The following is an 18,169-nucleotide window of genomic DNA, read 5'->3' as shown; positions in this document are numbered from 1 at the left end:
TCCGTCCGGATAGTGCGGAACATCTGCATAACGTGAGGAGACGCTTACTTCAGCAACAAAACAGGTATCGCCATCTTAATCCTGTGTGGAAATACAGGTTGATCTTGGGCTTTTTAATAGCAAGTCACTTCATAGTTGACAGTTTAACAGTCTGTGGTTGCAGCATGTCTTCGACACAATTCTCTGCCTATAACACAGCGGCAACTTTAGACGTTTTGTAAACACAAAATAGCTCTAGTTGCAATTTTGTTTATTTTCACGGCAATTTTTGAGCAGCGACTGTTTGTCAACAGATTTATTGAAAATTGTACCTACTGAAAATACAGAACTATTTACGGTCATACAAAAAAGGAACAATTGCTTATACATGTGTGACCTGTGAATCTAAAACCTAACTATTGCGTTTAGTGAAATACATTTCCTCATGGACTGCTTTTATTTAAATATTGTTTTTTTTGTTGTTATGGTGATGTATGTACTATTTATGTTTTGTGTTATACGTATGATTATTTTAAAAGATATGGATGCGCAGCTGTTAGTATCCTGCAGGCTTACAGGGAATCTGCTAGTTGTGGGAAGTAGTTAAATTACGTCTTTGGTCGTTATTGGGTTGTTTCAGCGATATTAACTGTTGCGCCAAATGTGATTAGCCATTAAGATTATCCCAAATTGTCGACGTATAAAATCAGCAGTTGTGAAGGCCCTGTTGATATTGAGTTGTATTACTTTTTTTCTTTTCTTTTCTCATTTTACACCACATAAATATAGGTACATTACACTTTTCTTAGCCGGTTTACGTGTTCGTGTTGTAATAAAGAGTACTATTAACAATTCATCACTTTTATTATGTTAGGCCATATATTGATTATTAACATGTTTACTTTTGGCTGGGAAATACTTTGATTGCATTAAATATTTGTCGTATCTATATTAAGTGCAATGAATAAAATGAACTGTCATAGGAGATGGAGAGAGCGAGTACTAAATCGACAGTCGGAGAGTTGAACAGTAAGTGTATGTGTGAAAGAGAGGGTTCGCGTGAACGCGCAGAGACAGTAGCATGTCGAAGTCGTGTCGGAATGAACCGTATGCCAAGTAGAGCCCAACATCTACATTCTGAATACAGGATGGACTTAATATTGCCATGAACATTGTATGAAGAAAATATCAGATAGCTTCAAATCGTATGAAAGGCTAAAAGCTAAGCTAACAATTTATATGCGGGGTTGCATTCGCTGTTGTGACGTAAGTGACGAAATACTGATGTTATGTATTTTTCATTTATAAGCTAATGCGGTTTCGCTCGCTTAAGACCATAAAAGTAGTTATTTAAAGGGTGTTCTCAATGTGAGTTCACGGAAGTGACCTGTGAGGAAAAACGAGACGCAATACATTTTCATATCCGGCAAGTTGCCGTGGTTCTGCATACTTTAAAAACTGTAAACCTGACATGTGGCGGACGAATCTATATCCTTCGTACATCCATAGTTGAAATGGAGGACAGTGGGACGTCAGCTGGTATAAATTTATATTAAAAAAATGAAGAAATTCCCCCAGCTGTATTTAAGGTGTCGATTTTATTTTGGCAACTAGTTTCAACGTTGTAACAACGTCATCTTCAGGCCCATACACTTGCTGACGTCAACTGCGTGCGGCTGATACTAGAGGTCAGTGGTGAGAGTACGGACGTGCTCCGTGTGGAAGGTGGTTAGTAACTAGTATGAAGTTTCACTTCACTGACTTCTAATATCAGCCGCACGCTGTTGACGTCAACAAATGTATGGGCCTGAAGATGACGTTGTTACAATGCTGAAACTAGTTGCCAAAATAAAATCGACGCCTTAAATACAACTGGAGGAATTTCTTCATTTTTAATATGAATCTATATCCAGCGCGAGTCAGAGGAGGAATATTATATCCACCGTATGGATTAGGCATACGTCAAGGTGCACATATATATGTTCATATTAACGAACAATTTACAACTTCGCCAAATGGCCTAGCTCAGACGACGCAGGAAGGCATCATCCAGCAAGCACAAATAAGCAACATTATATTTTCGCGTCACTATAAAGCTCTCTCTCCGCAAAAGCTCAGCAAACCGACCAAGTAACTGTTAACGTAATTTTAATTACACTGACTTAATGAAATACGTGCCGTTCAATAAATGTAGTTACATACTAACTAAGTTCAAGTATTTATCTTCACTGAAAACTTCCGGGCTGATAGGCCGTGGTCAAAGTATAAAACTCTCCCCTGATGTTTCGTCTCTGACTGCGGGAGAGATCCTCGGAGATACAGCGGCGAACTGTTAGCCACATAGTTCCCTACCACTACTATTTGTAATCTTTGCCTGTTTTTCATTTGTTTGGCATTATATGTGCCTCTACGTGTTTTTCTGGGGTATGTGCACCGGCATGTACGTGTTGGATAATGAGGGAGAATTTTACGTGTTTGCAAGTTGCTTTTTATGAAACTTGCGCGAGTTGTGGGTCCGCCATTAGGTTTCTGGCTCCGATCAATCAGTATAAAGTATGTTATTTCTAACTGATCCAATTGACAACGTTACGATGATAGGAACTTACGTTTACGATCTGACCCTCGTTTTATTGCAACATTCCCCAAGGCATGAGTTTACTTAGATTTTGAATTATCTAGGGGCTATGTTACGATCTACTTATTTTATCAAAGGATTACGATTGCAATATTTTTTGGATTTTGCTTATTACTTGTGAACATAACTTTTACAGTATCTGGTACCAAAACGGGCTTTCCCTGTTCTCCAGTGCTCAAATGTTACTTCATTAGAGTTCTGAGATAAATACTTTGGCTTACTCATGCTATAAATTCGGTAGTTTACTCACCATAAAGTTTCTTTACATAAGACTCTGGAATAACCAGGTTTGAAGTTGAATATCGTCAGAGCCAGTTCCGTTACAGTCTTACAATGAATGACAATAAGAAATAATACAATAACCACTGGTATAAACTATTAATTAAGTATTATGATATTCTGAGATTACCTTTTTTAGCAAAAATGTATCTGATTTGTTTTACATGAGCTTTTGCCATCAGTTCAAGAACCTTTGCGTCCCTAATTCGAATCACATCGCAAGTGGGATTGATTCTGTCGACCGAAGGAAACAAGAGTTAAAATTTTAAGCCGAGCCTCGAAGGGTTTCAGTTCTAATGCGGACACAACTTTTATACGATGATTACTCACTAGTCGAACTGCTTGTGGAAATAAACCAAACTGAAAGTCCAAAAATAATCGCCCACCAAACAACTACAGTGTTATTTAACGTTTAAAGGCCATCTTCACGGCCTCTGCCACAGTTAGCTGCAGCAAGAAACGAAACGGAAGGCTGAAAACAACGCCAACAACGCCCGCAATAAGTCACGAGGAAAGTAAATATAGTTCATGAAAGCTCACAATATTACTAATTATTAACTTTATTTATCTCTTTTAATAAGTAAATTGTTGCCTGTCACTTTCAGTCTCCTGCGCTGATTTTTACCTAATGTCTATAAAAATGGAGTCATTTTGTAAGAAAATATGAAAAACTTTCTTCAGTTACAGGAACATCTTATACACACTCCGCGTCGAAGTTCTGAGAACGAATGAAGTTACGTAACTCTCTCCTGTTTTGTGTAGAGTTGCGATATAAATGGTTTTCTACTCTTAAATGCATAGTTTCCTTTGTTAGTTGTTTATTTATCCAGTTATCATTTTACATTAATAGTAGGCATGTCAGCTGAACACAGTAATGAAATGTAATTAACAAGTTGCACGTACCGTTGCAGTTATCTATTGAAATTAATGTTAAACTATTTACCGACAACTCACCAAGAGTTGCCATCATTGCACAACACTTTATAGACTCTTGATTTGGGACTGACATAAGGTCCACAATAATATTCCTGCCTCACCATTTAAATATTTTTGTAGTCAAACTTGTCTGAAGAACTGAGGCACCGTTGCTCTATATTGAACAAGTTTTTAATAGATCGATCTTAACTGCAATCGACAATTTGCACTTTCGTGTACCTGTTGCATACAATACGTCATCTTCAGTGAGCTTCACAATTAGAAGGCACTGAAATGTAATTTTAAACGCGTGAATACTTACTTTCACACGCACGTAATTATTAAGAACGAACTTCTGTCAACAGCAAACATCTGAAGCCACAGTCCTTGTCGGTGGACGCTACTGTTATCGCGCGAAATGGCTCCCAAACACTCATGAGTGCGTTGCATATGGCGGCTAGCGCATGGCGTTGTTTATTTCACCTCGCAAGATTTCGTCGAAATTCATGGTGTTTTAAAAGAGTGCCGCATTTCCCTACGAGTGTCACGTTCGTTTAGAGCGTTGTTGCTTCTCGTGTAACACAGTGACAGTGCTCTACCGTCGTCTACAGCGCAAAACTGTCTAAAAACAGCTGTGTGGCCAGCTGGCAACGCGCCGAGATCGTAGCAGACCTTGGATGACGTCACTAGCTGTGGCAACGGTTCCCGCCACAGTGGACGCGCCGGGATCTGGGTAAGTGCGGCGTTATGAGATCCACAAATGTCTGCGTAACCCTCTGAGTACTAATGATTACTACAGTTGTTTCCGCCTGAAACCACCATTTTATTACTTTGTAGTTTGAAGTACCAGTGCCTTTCGCATGAAACCGCCGATGCTATTGCAAGACAGAGACATCTAACGGTACCCTGATGCACTTCTGCGAATGCAGCGCATTGTAGCAGCAACTTGGAGTGTTCAAAACAACAGTGTGCGCGGAGCTACGTTGTTATAGGAAATTATGAGGTGCTTTTTTTCTTTTTGTAGTGATCATATTGAGGAGATGATAAGTATATGTAAAGTTAGTGAGTCCAAAACGTATTCGTCTAGCTGCATATCTTTTAGAAAACAAAGTCTGTGTAACATGAAAAGAAATGTATACAAAATCTAAAGAGCCAGTCATGTAAGAAATACCTCAGTAAGTCACTTTTGTTGAAAAGCAAGGAAAGAAATACTTCTACATCGACAGCAAGGTTAACAAATTGGAAATGTAATACAAGAGCTAGTTCATAAAGTATTCGTCCACCATCTGGACATGTGGAAATTCTGCGCGCAGTGATTAAACTATAACGCTGAACCACGGCACACACTAGAGTCTACCATGCTCGGCCCAATTTTATCGCCTGTTGTGGTTCTGAAAGGCGCCGATACAGTGCAATTACCGCTATGCGACATAAGGGTAGTGAGACAACGCTGATCGAAAGGAAACTTATTCTGCGCTTACATAATGAGTTTGAATCTTCTTACCAGATTGGTAAAGTAGTCGATAAACCTAGGTCGACGGTTCAGTCGATAATAGGTCGATTTTAAGCAAATCATTAAGAAACCAACCACGTACCGGACGCCCTCACACTTTGACTGATGCAGACGTGAGATTTATCATGAGGGAAATGAAGAATAAATCTAAAATCAGCTTTCCTAAGTTAGCTAGGAAGTTAGAGGCTAGGGAAAGAAGGTATGTGCCAACGCAATCAGAAATATCAGGGCCGGGTAGCGGGCAGGAAACTTTGGGTTAGAGAACAGAATCCAATGAAATTTCATTTTGCGGTGGAACATAGAGTCTAAACGGAAGACTTCTGGAATAGAGTAATATTTTCTGATGAGAGTAAATATAACGTATTCGGGTCGGATGGCAGGCGAATGGTGTGGCATAAGAAAAATGTGCCAACGCTTAAACACAGTGGTGGCTCCCTGATGGCGTGGGGCTGTATGAGTGCTGCAGGTGTTGGAAAATTACATTTCGTAGAAGGTAAAATGAATCGCCATATATATATATATATATATATATATATATATATATATATATATATATATATATATATATACGTTGATTCATTTTACCTTCTACGAAATGTAATTATATATATAAAAAATCAACATTTTAGTCAAAATTCCAGCCTCTCTGACGGCAGCCTAGATCAAGTCGATGCCCAGACGACTACAAGCAGTGATAGCTGCATGGGGAAACTCCACTAAATATTAAGTTCGTAATTGAAATCATATTTTCAGATTGTAAAATTTTTATAAATATGAATGAGCGATTACTTTTTGTAGTAGCCTTTGAATAAATTCTCCATTTTGTCGAATTTGTTATCGCTACGGGTGTTCAAATGGTTCAAATGGCTCTGAGCACTATGGCACTTAACATCTGAGGTCACCAGTCCCCTAGAACTTAGAACTACTTAAACCTAACTAACCTAAGGACATCACACACATCCATGCCCGAGGCAGGATTCGAACCTGCGACCGTAGCGGTCTCGCGGTTCCAGACTGAAGCGCCTATAACCACTCGACCACTGCGGCCGGCGCTATGGATGTATTTATTTCGTTGTCCATCAATAAAAATTACTTACTAAGGTTCGTTGCATGTGACTGGATGTTCTCATTTTATGTTCCCTTCCTTTCACGTGACATATAGTTTTTTAAAAAAAATTACATTGAAATGAGTACTTTTTGGACTCACTGTAAGTCCTGGAAGGCTTTCGCAATGTTATGCTCTAGTTAAATCTTCTTGGTTTACAAGCCGCGTCGCTTCAAATAAAGCGCTCTAGCTTCCGATGGCTGTCTATGCCATTGTCTTCTCAATGACTGCCACGGCTGGCAGGTTGTTCTGCTTATAAAGATGCAATGTCAATGTCGGGACCTTCCAGAGAGGAGCCGGAGTCATACGTGCGCAGAAGGCAAGTTGGACAGTTAGTAGCGGATCAGTGCCGTCGCCGCGAGGGATTAGCCGAGCGGTCTAGGCGCTGCAGTCATGGACTGTGCGGCTGGTCCCGGCGGAGGTTCGAGTCCTCCCTCGGGCATGGGTGTGTGTGTGTTTGTCATTAGGATAATTTAGGTTAAGTAGTGTGTAAGCTTAGGGACTGATGACCTTAGCAGTTAAGTCCAATAAGATTTCACACACATTTGAACATTCAGTGCCGTCGCGGCACCGTCTGACGTCACATACCGCGAGGTGCCGGCGACACGTTTGAAACTTCCGCTCTTGCCTCCCTACAAGCGTCAAGCCTACGTCTTTGCTTTCGCTGAATGTCCAGAGCCAGTCCCCACGGCCTGCTAAGTGCGTACTCCTGGTATCTGTTAAAACAGTTGCTGTTGATTCTTATTCGGACCGCTTCTTTTATAACAGAATCCAAATATAATGGCGTTTGGACAAAAACTCTCCGTTTTCGAGTAGTATTTTAGCCCAGTTTCTAGACAATGTTCAGCCGTGGCCGACTTGTCAAGTTCCCTTTGTCTGATATGTCACGAATGTTCTGCACAACGCTCAGGTACAGTGCGAATAGTTTAACGTATGTAAATGCTACCACATTCACAGGGGCACTATACAGGGTGTAAATTTTAATTTGACAAACCAAATAACTCGAAAAATAAGCTTCTCACGAAAATATGTTTAGAATTCAAAGTTGACTACTTTCGAGTGGGACATCTGCTGGTGCTAAGATTAGCCCGCCACGCCAGCCCCCTGGGGATGGGGCTGCAGGCAACTTTAAACTTACAAATGGGAACCCCCATTTTTTTATTGCAGAATATGCCAGGAACTCGAAAACCTATGTTGTCTTTAACGGGATGTAACATACCTCTTATTTTGGAGACGGGTCCGAACACTGGTCTCTGCACATGTATCTTCAGCACGTATCCTGTCTTGCTAGCAGTTCCTCCGCAGTATGGAGGGAATGCAGCTAGCTTGGTCCCTTCCGCCGATTCAAGAGATGTCTTTCGGCAGTGGCACCCGAAAACTCGGTTGTTTTGTTCGAAGTGACGCGGCTTGTAAACCGATAAGATTTTATTATATCTGAAGTTATTGTAACTTAAATCTGAGTGTGTACAGCAGCTTTTGTGAGTGGTTTCGAAATTAAATCATTGGAACAACACGTACTTTTGATACAGATTTATTAAATTTTAGGTCAAATTTTTGCTTATTATTTACAACTGCAATTTGTTTTATGAATTATAAGTTCATGGAAGTTTCGAGATGGGGATTGTGTCTAGGACTAATCCGAAATTACTTTCAAATATATCTCATGAAATGATGGGTGGGTGAAAACTGTAAATGCCAAATGTATCAAAGTAAAATCACCTTGTTAAAAAAAATTAATTGTTAATTTTTTGCCAGTTTCTTCTTGAATCGATTAATTTCGTGAAAAATTTTTTAATTAGCTATTTTTTTGTATATTAGTGGGGCTCGAAGGGTTAACATCTGCAGGAACACTCTGCAAACCCACATAGGGTTCACGTCACATTATTTCATAGTTCACTTTATTGTCTCCAGGATCGCACTGTACTCAAAACATCTTGCCAGGAAAAACATTGCACGTGGTCCTGTATGCAGAGGCCTTCAAATACACAGAAACAAATTTCGCGTGTGCCTTAGCGGTGATCGATAGTGCAACAACCTTGCATGATCCGCAGCACATGGTAGCGCACTTAAGATTTTAGCCTCGTATATCCTTTCACCCAGTCTGAAGACTAGTTTGATCCATCTCTCCACGCTAATTTGTGCAAGACCCTCCGACTCATCATAGCTGCTACAGCCTGCATACGTTTGAACATGCTTACTGTGGTCAAAGCTTGACGTTCCTTCACAGTTTTAACCTCCTACGACCCTGCACTTCACTTCGTTATTTATTTCACTGATTATGTAGGATGCGTCCTATCAGCCGATTCCTTCTTTTAAACAAGTTGTGCCATAAACTTCTTTTCTCTCCAGTTCGATGCAGTACCTCTTCACTAGCTACAGAATTGACCCAGCTAAGCGTCAGCGGTCTTCTGTAACATCACTTTTCATACGTTTCTTTACTCGTGTTGTGTTAAATGTACAAAGCTATGTTTCAGGCAAGTACCTTGAGAAAAGACGCTCCCTATCTGTTTTCACCTGGGTGAATAGCAACAAGAATATTATGAAATAACGACAAACAAGAATCCGCAATCTTATCAACCACTCAGATTAAGACGACAGTGATGTGTCATCAAAGGTAGGTACTGTCTTATTGACAGTAGCACTTCTCATACACGATTTTCTGCAAAATATTTTTTTTCATTCATTCTCTTGTATAGACATGATCCCACGCCACGATGCCATCTATATTTTATTTCTCGAAGTGCAAGAGTTAAAAAAAATTTTTATGTTGTTCTGAAGTACATAGACTGATAGCATGTTATCTTTCGAGTCATATTATGCTTCGTTAGTTTGTTTTGTTTGATAAACTCTTACAAGGAGATCCCGCCATAAAGCGTTCTCTGATGCAAACGGAATTTAGCAGGATGAAAGAAGGATGAAAATAACGACACACATATTTCGACTTTGGGGCCAACACTCAAGACTTTCCGAGGAAATGACGGTGAAAGTTTCGATGCCACTGCGTCAGCCATTTTGCGCAGTGTAAGTGCAAGTGAGCTTCTAGCACAGTGGCTAGGAGCCTAGCTGTGAATTGTTGCGCTCCCTGTTCAAATTCAACCTTATGTTGTTTATCCTCTCATTTCTTGCCGCGGAGATATGACATCAATATTATAATGACATAGCAAATACAGAGGAATTGTTGACAAAAGAAGTAAGCCTTTCAAATATTATTAAAAATAGGTTCTATAATCCGAATTCAGGCGGGTTAACAGTCTAAAGAAAACTCTTACCAACAGTAGTTGTTTCTGTCTAAGAAGTCGTTGGCAACTTTGGTCCTCGAGAAACAGCCACAAAGTCAGGGGAGCTCACAAAATAAACTTACACAATGTTGGAATGGTTAAAATGGCTCTGATCACTATAGGACTTAACATCTGAGGTCATCAGTCCCCTAGAACTTAGAACTACTTGAACCTAACTAAGGACATCACACACATCCATGCCCGAGGCAGGATTCGAACCTGCGACCGTAGCGGTCGAGCGGTTCCAGACTGAAGTGCCTTGTAGACATGAACAGTAAAGCTGTATAATGTTAATAACGTTTGATTTGTTTAACAAGCTTTAGACAAGTTAAACTCTAGGGAAAAGAAAAAAAAAACGATAGGTATAGACTGGGACGGGAGACTACTGCCTGGGCAAGGAAGGGAAGTTCTTGGTCACCCTACTTGTTCACCACGTGTATTGAAATGCCAGAAAAGCCTTTGAATCAGAAACACCACTGCAATAGTTGCTGAGAACGAAAGTAACATGCATAAAATGGTGAGTAAATTGTCAAATATTATAGAAGAATATGAGTAGAGATTATAAAAGGAAATGTTTTGGCTAAAAGAGCATTTGCAAACAAGAAAGAGTATTGAACAAATAAATTTTTAAGCAAGTTGGAAAAGATATTTGTCAAAATATATATCTGAGCTACGTTATTGAATGGCTGCGAAAGTTGAATAATTATAGAGGATGTTATAAACGTATAGAAACAATGGATATATGGCTACGGATGAGGATTAACCAAACTAGTTTCGATGGTATTAAAAGGGTTAAGTGTACAGTAAAACCACGTCAAAACAATCGGAAAAAGTAAATAATTTCGGCTGTACCGTCGTTTAGTCAGCAAATGTCCGACACTGTGATCTGGTTAACTGGCACAAACAGCGGTACTGCTTGAGCTACGCATAAATGCTTGCGTCAGATAAGCCAGTAGTATCCGGTTTCCTAATGATATCGGTTACTCTTAGGCTCAATTAGAATGAATGTGAGTAGAAAAACAAGGAGAAGCGCGCACTATACCTTCTGTACCAATTCCTCCGTTCACAGACTGTTCAGTACCTATCACTACATACAAGATATGTTACCATTATTGTAATGCCGTGCTTACATTCGATGACGGTGGCTGACGCCAGACGTGGCCTATACTCAGATAACATTGAGAAGTAATGGCTAGTGTTTGTCAACAGGTACACTTACCTAGTGGACTTCCCTTTAATTGAAGAAATTAGTTCACTAAATGGGTAACGAAGATCAGAGGGTCCATTGAGAGAAAGTAGATAAACCGCTGGCAGAGACTGTGGTTGACTCTGACTCTGAGAACGTCAAATACACATACAATAAATAGAGATGCTTGTTTACAATGCGCTTAAATATAAACGTAGGCTTCTGCGGCCATTGTCACAGTCAATAAACACCCTGAAGAGGGTCACTTAGTGACTGAAACGCCGGTAACTTTACATGCTGACAATGCTGTCACAAACCCAGAAAAGTTTTCTTGACTACAGTGCGATTGTTTGCTTAATTACACACGAGAAACTTTATACAGATGGAAGGAGTGGTCATTTGTCCCAGACAAAATATTTCATGCAAGAGTACCGATATTCTGAAATTTGTGTTGGACGAACATTTAAAGGCATTCTAAGGTACTTTCAATTTTTCAAGGATTGAAGCTCAGTTATGGTCCTCTATAGCTGTGCCAGATTATTCTGTAATAACTCCAGGTTTCTCTTTGCGCTTAGCCCAGCCTTTAAGAAAGACATTTTAAGATACCCCTTCTGTTGAAGCCACAAAAATGTTCAAATGTGTGTGAATTTTTAAGGGACCAAACTGTTGAGGTCATCGCTCCCTAAACCTAGACACTGCTTAACCTAACTTGAACTAACTTACGCTAAGGATAACACACACACCCATGCCCGAAGGAGGACTCGAACCTCCGACGGGGGCTGTTGAAACCACATTTTATTTCCTTATCTTCCAGTTTCACAATTTCTTATCGCCTTTGCAGATATCGCGTAGCATTCAGTGAGTAAAGCGGCACTGCAGAATGCACACAGTCGGGACTAAGATTTCAGTTCACACGCTGGGTGAGGGAACTGGTGGATCAGAAGGCTTTGCCAGTGGACGGTAGTGTGAGGCGCTGAGGCTAGACATGAGAACACCTGTTACGTCAGCAGCGAGGTACGAGGGAAAAGCACAGTTATTCTGGCGAGAAGCAATTACACTAACCTTGCTTAAGAAGTATTTTCTAATAAAAGTCGTTTTTCTCCATTACGGTTACTAGGAGGAGCCCTGAGGTAATAACTACATCCTTACAACAACATTAGAACACCAGGAATCGATCTCTTAATAAAAAAATTAATAATGTTTAAGGTAAGGAAAACGTACGAACGGCTACGAAATATCACGAGTGTAAGCCGCGCGCCATAATTGCCAGTCACCAATAGGACGCCTTCAAATCAAGTGGCTCTAACCACTATGGGACTTAACATCTGAGGAATCAGTCCTCTTAGACTTAGAACTACTTAAAACTAACTAAACTAAGGACATCACACACATCCATGCCCGAGGCAAGAGTCGAACCTGCGACCGCTGCAACAACGCGGTTCCGGACTAAAGCGCCTAGAACCGCTCGGCCACAGCTGCCGGCTAGGACGCCTTCCGATCTAGTTTTGTCGTAAGACCATGCTCTCAGGAAATTGTTAGTTTTCAGTTACTAATTATTAATATGACGATATTATCACTTTAAGGTGTTTTGTTAATAAATAAATACATCATTATGGTGTCACTTTCGAACGTTATTCCCTATAATATAGCTACACGGTTCATTCCTTAGAATCACAGAAAGTAGAATTGCACTTGCACTTTACAGACGATGCTGATTCTGCAAGGCACACAACGTAGAAAACATAGGAAGAATCTCACATGGCGACTCACTAAGATAGTCCAAGAACGGATTGTCTTAACCTCCGCAAGACTCGGATGGAAAAACACGGCCAGTCATACTGTACGCCTCTTGTACCATCCTCTACGGACTCACTGGCTAAACTGAGAAATTTCTGGAGGTTTAGTGCTAATGGGGGGTTCCTGCAACATCAAGTTAACTTTGTGCGTTGACCTCATTTTAACTTTTTTACTGATTCTCGTGAAAAAGGATGATTACTGAATCAAACTGAGTCGTAAAGTGCTATACAAAATTTTATTTTCTATCTTATAGACAGGAATCAGTAGCACTTAAATGACAAGTAGCATACATCTGGGAATGAAAACTCAGCACACCTAGAATGAAGACAGATTTTTTTTACACATTTATTCGTTTCAGCTGAATTTAAGCAATATTGACAATAAAGAACAACTGAATTTCTGAGAAGATAATGGAAGAGCGATCGTTAAGTTACTAATGAATCTTTTATTAATTTTACAAACAGTGTGAGACTTGATATTAACAGGGTTTACAAGTATCACGTGGCCGGCCAATGTGACCGACCTGTTCTAGGCGCTTCAGTCTCGAACCGCGCGACCGATACGGTCGCAGGTTCGAATCCTGCCTCGAGCATGGATGTGTGGGATGTCCTTAGGTTAGTTAGGTTTAAGTAGTTCTAAGTTCTCGGGGACTGATGACCTCAGATGTAAAGTTCCATAGTGTTCAGAGCCATTTACAAGTATCACAAAAATTTTCCTATTTTCAGTAGATGAGTGAAATACCAGTGTTAAATCACAGTTCAAGAAAATGAAAACAAATGTATTTGCTTAATAATCAGGCACTGACATCAGGTTGTGGCGTTAATGCCACATCCCGCCCACGTTTATTACATTTTTGTTGTTACGTTTTTAATGCACAATATAGGAAAATCTTGTTACGGGAGGATATCGAGTACGTGGGATCACAAGGCAGACTCACAGAACGACGCGCCAGATGGTCATATGGAGTGGGAACGGCCGGGCGAAAAAAATCAGAATCGCAGTGGAGCAGAGAAAGACTGTAAGATTCACCTACAACGCTGAGCGCCAAGTAGCGAACATTAATACACATCTACAATCGTTCTGATAATGCTGCTTGCACAGACAACTTGATCATAATAATTTCAGTATCACTCAGTTCGTCAGGAAATGCTAATTACGAATTTTAGTTATCGTAAGTGCTTATTGATGGAAAGGATGGAGCAATCACAAATGCACCCTAGCAGGGCAGGCGCCAAACTGCCAAGATAGCTCACTACTGGACTACGATCGGTTTCCGAACAGGTAATACATGAATTCGTGTACAAAATCTTCTCTCATGTAAAGACGGAACAGTTTGCTGAAAAATCGCTTCTGATGACGTACTTGTGTGATGTATTAATCAAAGGCAGTCTACGACCGGTTTTCAAGGTGGCAACACGCGAATTAGTGTGTGGTGCAACTCCGCGCATAGACGAAATTAATTGTTAAAGTTGCCTAAGGAAACATATTTGTGCCGCGTGGGATTAGCCGAACGGTCTTAGGCGCTGCAGTCATGGGCTGTGCGGCTGGTCCCGGCGGAGGTTCGAGTTCTCCCTCGGGCATGGGTGTGTGTGTTTGTCCTTAGGATAATTTAAGTCGTGCGTAAGCTTAGGGACTGATGACCTTAGCAGTTAAGTCCCATAAGATTTCACACACATTTCAACATTTTTTGAAAACATATTTGTGCGATCTGATGTTGATTCTAAGATAACGTGGGAGATTTTTACGGTGTCTTTTGCGAGTGATTATCATGCGGAAAGTTTGCCATGTGTAATGATTCACCGTCTCTCATAATTTTACTTCTTTTTTTTTTTCGTTCTGTAAACTGAAATTAAATCCATACGCGTCAGAGCATGCGGCCAGCGGAGAAGAAACCAACTGGGACGATAGCTACATCTTTACAAGACGCGAGGTGAGCAAATTGCGTCTTGTTATGCTAGGGATAGTGCATGCTGACACTGTTGGCAGTAATCGCCGTATTTGTTAATCTTGGCATATCATTTTTGTGGGAACTGTTATCTATGTCTACTTCTATATCTATATTGGTACTCTGAAAATCACAATTTAGTGCTTGGCAGAGGGTTTATCGAAACACCTTTACAATAATTCTATTATTCGACTCCCGGAAAAGCGCGGAAAACACGAACACCTACATCTTTCCGTGCAAGCTCTGATTTCCCTTATTTTATAATTATGGTCCTTTCTTCCTAAGTAAGTCAGTTTCAAGGAAATATTTTCGCATTCGGAGGAGAAAGTTGGTGATTGACATTTCGTGAGATGATTCCGCCGCAACGAAAAACGCCTTTGTTTAATGGTGTCCGTTCAAAATCCTGCATGATGCCCGCGTCACGCTCTCCTCTATTTCCCGATAATATAAAACATGCTGCGAAACAAAGTTTCGTTGTGGAAACTGCTATGCGCACCTCGCATTGATGTCCGCGCTAAATTTCGAGCTTCTGTAAAAGATTACCAATCTTGGAGATTTTGCGTTCGTTTGAATTTGAACCCAGTGTGTAGTATTTGAGGATGACAATTTACATCTTTTGGGAATTATACCTGACGTACACTCGTGAATATTTTGCAAGGCCAGCAGCATGAGCTTAGTCCAGACATCGCTCGGTTCCTTCATTCAGCTCAGATTACGTATTCTAAAACACGCACAAGGTAATATTTAAAAGCACGTAGCTACAAGGCAAAAACAATAGAAACAAACTGCAGATCGGGCGCCGAAAGATCTCATAAGGTCCTCTCAGATTTTAGCCGTCAACAATATAACTTTTTATGTGTCGGCTCAGGAATCTTGGAAATAATTGTGGCAGTTTAACACATAACTATTTGAAATGAGTCAGACACTTAAAAAAGCAGTTTTAACAGGTTGATCTTTAAAAGAAAACAAGCAGTCAAAAAATATTAGTTTCTTATTGCCCAGCCATGACTGCACCAAACAGTAAAAGCTTTTGAAGTAAAACTATTGCCTTTTACAAGTAGGATTAAAATAACTCAGGCATACGCTACCAACTTGAAATGCTGATCCATATTGAGGACTCAGACCAATACGACTGTCACTAATCTAAGTTAGACAGCATTACGCGCAAGAACCAAAATTAAATCCGAATGACATAGCATCGCTCAAAGAACAAGTGTTTCGCAGATCACAACCAGTGCTTTACTCACACATATTAAAGGTTCTTACAGTATCTTTCTGCTCCGGTCCTTGGCTGCATCCACAAACCAAAGCAGTAGAAGTAAGAAATGTGGCAACTCTAAAGACGAATACGAGGGCAGAGGAAAGCAGTAATTTTTCAAAAGTAGCTCTCACACTTTCCGTAGTTGAAGATCTCCATCCATAATACGAGGAACCGTACTTTCAGATCTCGGCGAGCAACTCCCAATTACCTTGTGAAACAGCAAGCAACGAGCGAGCTCAGGATAGAGCAAGCGTACGCTTAAATACACTCACCATGCGACTACGTAGATTCTGGCGGGACACGACGAATCCGTCGCTACAACATAACGTATAGAGAAGTTTAATGACAAGCAGATATGAAGCACAGGGGAAGACATTTTCATAATTATATTGTGCTCTAATTGAGGCAGACAATCTGAGTAGTTAGCTTGTGAGTGGCCCGTCAGATCGTAAAGCACACATAATAACACTGAAAATAGTGAAGAGTGTCGTATTGAAGAAAAGGACTTACAGACATGAATGAACTTGGAATTCAGCTATTCGAAGAGAATATCAAAACACATACGAGTGCAGAGACCCATTAAAATTAGAGACTAAGATAATGTAGATGCTTACACATAAATATCGTTGTACCAGTGTTATTGAAGCTTTTTTTTGGGGGGGGGGGGGGGGGAGCGGAGAGCTGCGTTCAAGGCAGTTGTAACACATGATACGCGTTAGAGATTCGCGATTTGGCTTCAAAAAGGAGTTGAACGGAAAATACAAATTGCTCTGTGGCCCAATATAGGGCTACATGAAAATTTCAGATCAGGTTTTATTCATTTATTTATTTTGATTGTGTTGACTACACTATATACGAGTACTCTTACAAAGGTTAGAGGTTAAGGAATTGGCGGAAACGTTCCTCCCATATCTGTAAAAGAGAACGAAAGTTTATATCCACTGTCATCAGAAAAAAATCCAGTTCCACTCTTTATCTTACTGGGATTCTACAGAAAAAAAAATTGAAATTCGCATGTGGACCAGTGCAAACAAAGAAACAGTGGGAACAATTTTAAATGACTCTGGAGACGGGCACGAGAGACAGAACACTCACAAGCAGCAGAAATGAATAACTAAATACCAAATGCAGTCTCACCCATCTACTCCTCAATTCCAACCCAGATGAGTAGGTGCAGGGTAGCAGCACTTCCTCCTTCGCCTTTGCTTATTTCCTGCATATTTGGATGTGATTAAGTTGTGTATATCGACCCCCAGGAAAGTTCTCGCGCTCAAATCATTCTCGAAACCGAATGCTGGATGAAAACCGAAGTAGAAAGCTCTGAAATGTTTAACGATACCTCGAACGTATAACAGAAAGACGCCATAGAAGGGGAAGTGTTCGGGCATGGGTGTGTGTGTGTGTCCTTAGGATAATTTAAGTCGTGCGTAAGCTTAGGGACTGATGACCTTAGCAGTTAAGTCCCATATTATTTCACACACATTTGAACATTTTTTGGGGAAGTGTTCATTGCAGTCGACAAGAATATTGTCTCCACTGTGTTGAAATTAGGTCTAACTCTGAAATTATCTGGACATGAGTAACCGGCGTAGATAAACTCAAGATAACCTACAGGTGTTTGTACCGGCCACTCGATTCCGCCGTAACAGTTGTAGAATCAGTCAAAGAAATTCTGTGCTCAGTAGCGCGGATGTAATATTAGTTGAAGGCGACTTTAAATTACCGATTGTAACCTGGGACATCTATGGATTCACTGCAGGTGTTGTATACAGACAGTCTTGTGAGGTGTTTTGAAGATGTTTTCCGAAAAAGTCTTGAGCAACTAGTTCAACAACCAACACTAAATGGAATATTTTAGACCTTGTACCTAAAAACGGATCTGACCTCATCAACATTGTCTGTATAAAGACGGGGATTAGTGATCATGATATTATTGTAGCGACACTCATTACTACAGTCAATAAATCCACTGGGGTGGCTAGGAGAGTATTTATGCTGGAAACAGTAGATAAGCAGATGTTGCCATCCTACTTAGACAATGAGTAGGGCATCATTTTGTGATCATGATTAGTGCTTATGATATTATCCTAACGACGCTGATTACTACAGTTAATAAACCCACTAAGATGGCCAGGAGAGTATTTAAGATGGAAATGGCAGGAAATCAGTTGCTGGCATCCTACTTAGACAATAAATGGGCACCATTTTGTTCCAATACAACGAACCTTAAGGAGTTACCAGTAAGGTTTAAACTGATTGTAAAGCGGGGATTAGCT

The 18,169-nt window shown here is 40.4% G+C and overlaps 1 protein-coding gene across 1 annotated transcript in view; it reads left to right on the top strand.

The window, feature by feature from the left end:
• Positions 1 to 4,261: 4,261 nt before the first annotated feature.
• The window catches only part of LOC126484223 (monocarboxylate transporter 1-like), a 108,911-nt gene continuing 95,003 nt past the window's right edge, over positions 4,262 to 18,169 (top strand). Inside the window, exon 1 of the mRNA XM_050107638.1 lies at positions 4,262 to 4,541. The gene's annotated coding sequence lies outside the window, so the exon portion shown is untranslated. The remainder of the gene's footprint in view (positions 4,542 to 18,169) is intronic.

Source organism: Schistocerca serialis, chromosome 6 (assembly GCF_023864345.2).
Source record: "Schistocerca serialis cubense isolate TAMUIC-IGC-003099 chromosome 6, iqSchSeri2.2, whole genome shotgun sequence".
NCBI classification, from domain to species: domain Eukaryota; kingdom Metazoa; phylum Arthropoda; class Insecta; order Orthoptera; family Acrididae; genus Schistocerca; species Schistocerca serialis.
Note: the sequence above shows the minus strand (reverse complement) of the source record. Positions and strands in the feature narration are given on the sequence as shown.